The 10602-nt window shown below is 37.1% G+C and overlaps 1 protein-coding gene across 3 annotated transcripts in view; it reads right to left on the bottom strand.

The window, feature by feature from the left end:
* The window catches only part of LOC111866246, a 106341-nt gene extending 105126 nt beyond the window's left edge, over positions 1–1215 (bottom strand). The window contains exon 1 of one of the 3 annotated variants that reach the window (XM_023855017.2): positions 1140–1215. The gene's annotated coding sequence lies outside the window, so the exon portion shown is untranslated. The remainder of the gene's footprint in view (positions 1–1139) is intronic. The other 2 variants (XM_023855022.2, XM_023855018.2) reach the window with 2 other exon arrangements.
* Positions 1216–10602: the final 9387 nt, after the last annotated feature.

The raw sequence follows: 10602 nt of genomic DNA, 5'->3' as shown, positions 1-10602 counted from the left end.
GCGGACCCAGTTGAACTCCACCCCCACTAAACGAATTAAAAAAAGAAATACCTATGAGAGACAAATGTATACGAACAGGAGGAACGAGTAATAATAATAATAATAATAATAATAATAATAATAATACAAGACGACACTATGAAGAGCTACTTGGAACCTAAAAACAATCGGCTCTTGACTTCTTTACATCTCATAGAAACGCTGCCGTATGCAAGGAGCTCTTAGTTTGTTTACATTACGTTGATTTATAGGACGCATACAAGTTCTGAAAAACAATTTATCGCTTGGGGAAAAGTAAATACAAAAGACCTAAGTTGTAAAGATACGTATAAGGGATGGAAAAATGTCAATATTGGAAAGTTACAAAAGCGCAAAAAAAAAGTCTCTGTAGAAATAAATAACTGCATGTTTAAATAACATTTCATATGCTCCATACTGTTATGTAAAATTGGGGTTCATGATTGTAGCAACAAAAGCTCATTATCTGACCCGATACAGAGCAGCTCAACTTAAATTTCACAGTTTCAGCAATAGTCCTTACAGCCAATACTAAAACGAAGCCTTTTCTCCGTGAAGGTTTCCATTCGGAACTTTTATACATTTGTTATCTGCTGAGACAAACTAAATCATCTCTGATTTAGTGACTCATAAATTATTAATATTACACTATATTAAACCCGTAATTAATAAAGTTCTTCACTGAGCAGTTGGGATCTAATTAAAAACAATTGTTCTAACCAACTTCTTCTGTTTTTGAGCTCATAATATGAAATACATAGCCGTAAAACAATATTATATTTCCATATTTTAAATTTCAGTTTTGTGGACGAAGAAGAGATTCTTTCAAAAGAGAACTAAAACGGATAATTTTATAATTGGTCGCCTCCATTACTTTGTCATTAACTCTTCCAAACATGTAAATATAAGAACAAAATTACGATATTTCTAATTTGCGATAATTGTGTGCACAGATGACTTTAAAAGTGAGTGGGGAACAAAAGAACATGAACAGTTCTAAACTCTTTCGAAGTCATCGAACTTCTCAACATTGGTTCCGTTTGTATGAGAGAACGTTAAATAAACACAGGAAAGCCCACTGTACACTAAAAACTTGGAACAAGAGCGTCTGATGAACTTACGCGTTTCTTGGCAGAGACGCAACGACTGGAACGTCCTCCCACGGTGACGCTTCTAGCCACACTGACCTATAGAATCACTTAGGTCACGTGAGGTCACGTCAAGAATCGATCCAATAATTCCCCCTTTCCTACACAGGTCATTCGTGATTACGTCTAATTTCACTGTGTATTGGGAAATAATAAACACGAGAAGTGTCTTCATGCTAAACGCACTGAGCTAAATAGAATCTGCTGCCTCGAGTTTGGTGAACGTTTATCCTCGTCCTTTTGTCGATACAAGACACTTGTCCCACTGATATGTGGGCGTCAATCTCGTGTCTCCTATTAAATCTGTACGCTTTCATTCTTCAACTTGTCTTCCATCAAACGTAGCATAGGCTGCTCATAAGACAAAACTTCATTAGGGGGAAAGTTCCATTTAACACCACGTGCCCTTCCCTCTACACAACGATAAACGTATTTGTCCGCATAACGAGATGTGAGGTAGGTATGCCCTAGTTAGGAACAGCTGTGCCCTATGCTTCTGTACTTTTCACCTGCTCTTAGGGTGAATATATCAATAACAATGAGATGATCAGGATTTTTTTTTTTATTTCATGCATCTTGTTATGTTATAATATATAACTTCTTTATTAAGACCGTCACAACACAGCTATATCAAGGTCAGTGCCTGGTTCTGGCTCTGCTACATGTTTCGGCTATTAATAGCCATCATCAGGCAAATACATGGCTAACCACTGAACTGCAGTATTAATAAAACTGGACACAATAATATTAATTATATTAAAATATTTGACGTAAAAATACGATAAATTAGATTATATAAAACAAAAGGTATAGTACAAAACAAGAATAAAATTCTTCGATTGATGCTTTACATCATCGAGTCAGTCGTTGGTTTTTGTGCTTTTGTTTCGTTCTCATGGACAAATTGGAGTATTCTATATTTTGTATACAAAAACTCTTATTGGAGGCTCGTGATGTAGATGTAGTAATATTAATGTTAATTATTTAGTCGGTGCCTCATCTTACAAAGTATTGTCCGTTCTGTAGAGAATGTAAACAATGACTTAAGACTATAGCAGGCATGTCCATCTTCAAAGAGGTTGTGATCGACTTTTTAGTGTCAAAACTGCCAGTGATCTGCCACCCCCTCCTATCGTCGTACCTCGCTTTAAGCAAAAATATTGGTAAAAATAAAAAGCAACATACATTGAAAGTACAGACTACTTTAATACGTATTTTCCCTTCAAAATCTGAATATAATCATATATTACAAGTGAATTTGTATGCTTTTCACGCATAATTTCCTTATAGGCGTATGAGATCGACCAAAAATCGTGCCGCGATCGACGCGTTGGACATGCCTGGTCTATAGCGATCCTGGGACATATTCGGATGATCCTGTATTCGAATCTCGGCTGAAAGAGTAACTATTAATTTTCTTTTCTCCAGTTCATGACGGAAATACGCGGAACAATTTGTGTGGCGATAACAATCTAGGCTTCTATTCAGATAGTACTCGGCCCGGATCTCAGACAGGAATATGTTAAGACGGCAACCTAAATGGTTTTCAATATAAAAAACGTTAAATTAGTAAATGGAAATATTTACACGGAAAATAGTCCAGAAGAATAGTAATTATTATCTGTTCACAGGCCTATTCAGTTTTTCTCAGCTACATTCTTTGTTGTGTAACCTGGAAAATGGGATGAAATACTGCTATAGCAGATGGGGAAAGAATTAATTACGCCCATACAGAAAATATTTCAGAATAATTTAATGGAGGAATGGAGAAATACAATAAACTCGGAGTATATTTTTCACGCCCAGAAATTTTTTGAACATTCATACACGTAAAATTTGACCTGCAATTTGAATCATAAATACACAGGGTAATCATCTAACATAAAAGAATTTGTATAAAATGGAACTGCCTCAAACGGAGAAGCATTTAACCCTTTCGGTGTCCGTAACTATGAGGCCCCACAGTGTTGAAATTGATGTTAGATAAATAACATACCATGTTGTGAAATAGCTGGAGCATGTTGTACTGTAATTATTCATACTTCAGTTCTGCTACCATAAAAATGTATGGTGAATTTATTCAGCGTCCGACCGAGCTTGGTAGTTATTTCAGGTCCGGGGAGCATGCCTGTTAGACAACTAGACAGGTAGACAGACATCTGGTATGGGCGGAAGACTGGCATGGAAGTGGCTGAAATGATCAGTTTGAGAAAGAAATGTTCACTTTCGGGAATAAATTCATGACCTTAAATTGATAATTATTAAAATATTAACCACTCATTTGCACTAGAAGTTAGAGAATAGGTCAGGACACCATGTGGAATTATGTTCTATACATGACCGATCCCTGAGCTAGGGTGACCAGTTTTAAAAGAAACAAGAAAGGGACATGTATTTCTGTTTGTATATATGGCGCTCGCCAGTCACACATTTCCAGATAATGTTGAGTTGAAGGGGTTAGTTCCTTTTGTTGAAAATACTTTGTAATTTTTTGGGGAGAGAGAATTTCTTGCAGTAATTTCGGATTGTCTGAAACCAAATTATAAGATCATTGCATGAAAGCCCCCCCTCCAAATACGTTTACATATATTTTTTTTTATTGCTAGTGTGGTGGGACTAAGTCCCTTGTACTGCGGCCACTCCTGGACTATTGTACCAGCCCCAGATGATAGGTGAGGGTGATTGTGGAGCAATTTGTGGAATGAAGATTGGCAGGGAAAACCGAAGTACTCAGATAAAACCTACCCCAGCGCCACTTTGTCCACCACAAATCCCACTTGACCAGACCCGGGATCGATCCCGGGCCTCCGCGGTGGGAAGCCAGCGACTAACCGCTTGAGCTATGGCGCGGCCCTACGTTTACATAACTGTCACTGTTTTGATGGTTTCAACAAAGTAACTGTTCTTTTCGTCAGTCCATTGGGCGCTTGTAATTCATTTCTATGACTGGCTAAAGAAAATTGTGATATGGTACGAAAGCCTTAAACGAAATGCCTTAACTCTGCACAACTCCGAATATTTTGGATCATCCTTGAACAGTTTTAATTAAATTCTTATTCCATTCACCGATTTTACTTTTTAACATGATTAATTTCATCAAAATATCATCTTTGTCAAAATGTTCATAATACCTTGGTCAATATCAGCGTTGGTATGTCAGGTTTATTCCAAAACTGGAGGATTCATAAGTAGCGTCCAATGAGATATATTTAATGGGAGAAAACTGTTAGTCCAGTTCTCTGAACACAACATAAATGTGTTATAAATGGAATTAGCTACTTCGGTGAATTGATCATTGCTATAAAGAACTACAAAATCTTATAAGTGGTATATCCTTTTGGGGTGTGAAAAATTTCCTTCATCCTGTTTTTCATCTTCTGTCCTAAAATGTCTAGTTCTTCAGCCCACAGATTGAAATAATGCTAATTTATATTTTTATAACACTGTAGGAAATTTTCATTTGACTCTCTAAGACATGAAACCAAACAATGGAAAATGGAATATAAAAACAAATCAAATGCGCCACTTGAGACTGTTCGGCCACTATTCCAAATACAACGAGAATGTATATCATCAACACATGACTGTTACCAAGTATCACTTACACGTACGGTACTAAACACCCTACAAAGAAAGACTTCCAGGATGCATTTGAAAAGTGGCAGAAACGCTGGGATCGGTGTATGCGCTCCCAAGGGGACTACTTTGAAGGTGATGGTGCAGAATAAGATCCATGTAAGACGTAATAGTTTTTATTAATATATTTCAGGAACTTTTGGATTCACCACGTAAAATGGGGGCGTAAAATAAAATGTTCATGTAAAAGGTAAAAAAGGTAAAGTTGTTCCTGTGATCAACTAATTAACTACTAGACCATGAAGATGTATGTGAGGGTGAACACATAGACCCACATTTTCTTGACCTTGGCACTAGTTGGAGGTTGGTGGTCAGCTTCATGCTCCGGCCGCTTTACCCCAGGGGAAAGAGTCCCTGGTACCCATTGTACGGGAATAAAATGTCACTGTCAGGAAATCACGACAATTTGGCGTCCAATTTATTATTGAATGTATGAGGGGTAGGCCTCCTCGGCCCTTGCACCGCGACCTACAGTGGTCTGTTGTGCTTAGGCCCATTTAATATTTGTTGGGACGATGGGACACCTCCCACAAAAACGGGAAGTTTTGTCACCCTATTCTATTTTCTCAATAAAATGACCTTTTCTTAGAATGTTTTTTCTTGGAAGTCTTAGAATTTCACCCACATAAAATAGTTGTATTTTACAGTATTTAGCCCTTTAACTACTGGAACACAAAACTAAGTTATTTTGAAACAAAAATGAAACTACATCACCCCATGCTCTTAATATAAATACTATGCTGGATCAGAGATTGTCAGCAGTTATTATGAAGAGTATGGTATTCCGGGTTGTAAAGCCATGTAGTTTGGATAGAACACGATGTTTCAGAGGAACATATTGTCTGCATCTGCAAAGTATAAGAGAAATGCAAGCAGGATCCACCTGAAGCAGGCAGCAAGATCATCTCAAATTTGTCACCTGCTTCTGTCTGCTTCATGCTTGGCATTTTCTGTTGCTGATTCAGACCCAACAGACAACATGAGGCTTCCCAACAGGATTAAAAAGAAGAAATTCACAATCTTCACAACACTAAACCTGGTATGGTGTACATATGCTAATTACTATCAGAATAAAAGAAGATGGCACTTATGAGTATACATACTAAAATATTGCTCCGCTTGAAGACCGTTTAGTAAGGTATAACCCTGTATGACATAAAATGATATGAAATAAGAGAATTCTGATGAATATTCATGTGTTTAAATAGTTACTATACAGTTCAAAATATATGAAGCCATACATGAATTAAGCTGGTCACGGTAGCCGAGAGGTCTAAGGCACGCCTTGTCTTTGCTCGCGACCTACACGGGATCATGGGTTCGAATCCCACTCAGGGCATGAATGTTTAGTGTGTGTGTGTGTGTGTGTGTGCATGCGTGCGCGCGCGCATGTGCATTTTTCTGTGTTTGTTTACAGATAAAGGCCTTGCGTTGAGCTGATCACACATCTAAGCAGTCTTACTGAACATCTAAGATCTAGTAAACCAAAGTGGGAGAGTTTTATGCAGGTAGGCCAAGGCCCAAATAGGGGATGTAGTACCAAAGGAAAAAAAAAACAGACAAGTTAAACTATTGTACTGGATGATCATGTTGTGTGGATATAATTATGGGTAATTCCAGCAATACTATACATATCAATTTTTTTATCAGCTACACATTTTGGTTGCAAAGGCCATTTTAATGCATTTTGTACCTTCATTATCAACCTTTTACTACATCTGTTCACTGGCCAATGTTCGCACTTGCCTGAAATGTTACAAAACAGAACTTAGAAACCACGCGATAACTTAAAGCACACACTCTAAAAGGGTACTCTAAATTAGGTCAGTGAGTGAATGAACTCATACTGGCTGCAGTAACTTGGCTAAATAAATGGGTGTGTGGTATATACAGTATATATAGCATGACAAATTTTCAGTAAACTGGCAATGGAGGAGAAAAAGAAATGCTTCAAACAAGTATGAATACCAAAATCTTAAAGATATTTAAGGAAAGATAGATCCCAAAGTATGATCCACTTGTTAATTTGAAAGATGTTATCCACACTTTTCTGTCTTGATGAGGTGGATTTTTTCAATTGACCTAATCCTTCCAGCTGCACTATGGCCCTGAAGTCAACTCAGCCTCTTACCAGAAATGAGAACCAGGAATCTTCCTGGGGAGTAAAGGGCACCTGGCATGTAAGTCTGACAACCTTACCGCCATCTGTGAGCCGACCATCTAGAGAAAATGTGGGAGCCTTATCTTACCACCCTATGTGTGTTCAAGGCCTGTTATGGGATAGCTTTACCTTTTGTTTTTTATCCACTTTTCTTCTGAGCTTATGGAAATATTTCATTAATAACTTTAGCTATGGACAGACATCAGGGGAAAAATTTTTCTCTTTGCCATTATGTCCAGGCTGGTTCCTTCCCACGTACTGGCTGCCCAGAATTCTTTCTGACAGCCTAAATTGATGAGAACATGGTGATCACTGTGGTGAACCACAATACGCATTGCATACCACATTCACTAAGCTTATGCACAACATTCCAAAGAGAAGCATATAAAGTACTCTACATACCAACAGTGGACAAAGAAAACATACACATTATTCAACTAGATTTTTAACAATTTTAAACGATACTGATATATTAATTTTAACAACTTGATGTAATTGATCTTCACTATTAATGCTAAAAATCCCCATACAGACATGCATGTATAGCATGCCGGTAGTGTTGGATAACCTCCTGATGATGGCCAATGCTGGATGGAACATGAAGGCATATTTGTTTTATACACCCCTTAACTTGTTACACTTGATGAATTACTATTAAATATTTATATACTTAACATATTTATTAAAATGTCATAACTGGTTATTCAACTGACTTTCTTCCTTAGGGGTCTCACTGAGTCTAATAAGTACAACACTCAAAGATATCCTACATTTTCACAGATGTTTTTGCTTCCCCACTTGCCTTCATTAGCTTCTCTGCATGCCGTATATAATGATTTTTCCAAATCAATCGAGTTATCTGTTGTTATACAAAATACATTTGTACCATTGTTTCTACAATCTAAGGTAACATTCTGAAAGATTTGCACTAGAATGAATGTCAAATGGTTCTGCAAGTCCTACGGTTAGTCACTGGTTTCCCACTGTGGCGGCCCGGGTTTCATCCCGGGTCTAGTCAAGTGGGATTTGTGGTGGACAAAGTGGCGCTGGGGTGAGTTTTCTCAGAGTACTTCGGTTTCCCCTGCCAATCTTCTTTCCACCAAATTCTCCATCATCATATCACCTGGGGCTGACTACAATAGGCCAATTAGTGGCCGCCGTGCCAAGTGGACCCAGTTGGACTCCATGCCCCACTAAGTGAATTAAAAAAAAAAAGGCTGCCTACCTGGCAAGCTACATGCCTCAAAATCTTCACATTTTCAAAGATTTTAATGTAGTACAAACATGTTCTAACATTATGTGGGGTAAGACAGACTACTAATTACCTTTATTTTCAAATTCTCATGTTGGAAGAAAGAATACCTCTAATTGTCTTCATGAACTTAAAGTCCTTATAGGATGCCCCTCAGTAATGTGACAACTTCATCCCACTTAATCTACAAATTAACACAGATGCAACACAAAAACAAACCTTTCAAGTATTTTCCTCATTCTATTGCTTGCAAATAAATAGTACATAACAGCTATACTAATACAGAATCAATTGTTAACACTAGAAAAATATTCAAGTGTTAATTCGAGAATTCATAAAATACATCAAAATGACTTCCATCACACAGCTGTTATCAGTAAAAATACTATTTCTTCTAGCCTTGCTTACTCTACCATGAGATTGTTGCAGAAAACAAGCCATATCAGTGCCACAATGAGAGGAGAAAAAAGTTATACAAACACATCATATTCATGAGAAATTAAAGTAACAAACTCTTTCATTAAATCTTTTCATATTATTTATGAGTTTATTTAACAATAATGTCACTTGCAAAAACTATAGTAGAATTCCCGATTTGAAGTTACTTGATCCAAGACATTCCCTTGCTTGTGTTCCCAACTAAAGCTCCATATAATAATGTATAATACTCCCCCATTTAGTAACCAAAAATTCAGTTCCTACACGAAACCTGTATCTCGATTTAATATCATATTTTCCTGAATGGTAAACTAGGTTTCTTCCTTATTTCCAGAGTTAACAGTGTAAAATATATATTGATCGCTTCTAACCACTTGGGCTTTTAGTGGGTTTATATTTCTAAGATACATTAAATACTACCATTTGTACCACATCATGCCCACGACATAGCAATCGAGACAAATGTGTTTCAAGGTCAGGACCCACAAGCTGCAAATCTACCAAAGCTATATATATCAAAGCTGTAATTTCCCAGGAAGAGACATTACAGTGACGGTGAAGTCAGGAATGCTGAAAATGGAAATGTGCCAATGAAGAATCTAACTTAATGTGGATCGTGTTCAAGCAATGTGTACCTTTCATGTGTTTACTTTTAATAAAAGTATGACATTAATGCATAAAATCATGTATACAAAAAGTACAGATTTCAGTCAAATACAACTTGCATTGTAAAATAATCATAAGGAAATTAAGAAATCACATGTTTTGGCAATTTTAATTCACACCAAATACCTATACATTTCAAATGTGGACAGGAAACTTCAGCTATGCACAAAAGACGGCATCAAGTATGATACATGGACAAGGGTTAAGTATAAATACTGGGGCAGATGCAGGGAACTTTTACAAAAAAAAAACTCCTTGGATGCACCTGGAGATGTGAGTACACGTTTGTACAGAGAATCAGACAGTGCCAATTGTGTTGTCAGGTAGTGGTAGTGTTTGTATGCTGGTACTTGGCAAGGGAGAATCCCTCGCCATGCACCATCACACATACATAAAGGAGATCCCATAAACACAAAGGAATTTTCTGTTCAAGGTATGATGTAGTTTACAACTTGCTTCAGAAGGGTGATATAACTTGTATTTCAAACATTTCTTGAGTCTGTAAATTTAACAGAATACAAAGAAAACAACTGATGACTATGAACTAATCATACTTGAAATTTGACTATACTGTACTGGTTTTGTATCTGTAATAAACGATCACTGGATCAATAAGTTATAAAAAGTAAAAAAGAATTAAATTTGTGGCATGTTTTTTCCATTTTGCTATTTAAAAATGGACCCTGTAAGAACCCCCCAAAATGTCAGCAGTCGTCAATCGAATGATGCTACATAAAGAAGTTAACGAACTCTCTGGTTAGAAAATTCAACATCACCAAGTGCAAAACCTACCACTGAATCAATGCTTACAATGCAATCTAGGGTGTAAATCCTCACAATTTACAATCACTTATTATTATTATTATTATTATTATTATGTTTCACATGACCTCAAGTTGAAATTAAATCCCTGCCAGCATGGTTTCACAAAATGTAAATCCACCACCACCAATCTAGTAACGTATCTTGATTTTATTACTCCCCTAGTTGGCTCTCAACGTCAAGTGGATGCCATTTATTTTGACCTAACTTCTGCTTTCAACCTCGTTCCCCACTCTTTGCTTCTTCACAAACTGAGTGCCCTTAGATTTTCTGGTGGTTATGTAAACTGGACACACAGTTACCTAACCAACAGACAATCGTGGGTCCGTATTGGTGAAACTATTTCATTGCCCTTTGAAGTATTGTCCGGTGTTCCACAGGGATCTGTTCTTGGCCCTCCGCTTTTCAATGTCTACATAAATGACTTGTGTGATTCAATTAAGCACTCCAGGTACCTACAC

The sequence above is a fragment of the Cryptotermes secundus genome, unplaced genomic scaffold, assembly GCF_002891405.2.
Source record: "Cryptotermes secundus unplaced genomic scaffold, Csec_1.0 scaffold940, whole genome shotgun sequence".
Classification (NCBI taxonomy): domain Eukaryota; kingdom Metazoa; phylum Arthropoda; class Insecta; order Blattodea; family Kalotermitidae; genus Cryptotermes; species Cryptotermes secundus.
Note: the sequence above shows the minus strand (reverse complement) of the source record. Positions and strands in the feature narration are given on the sequence as shown.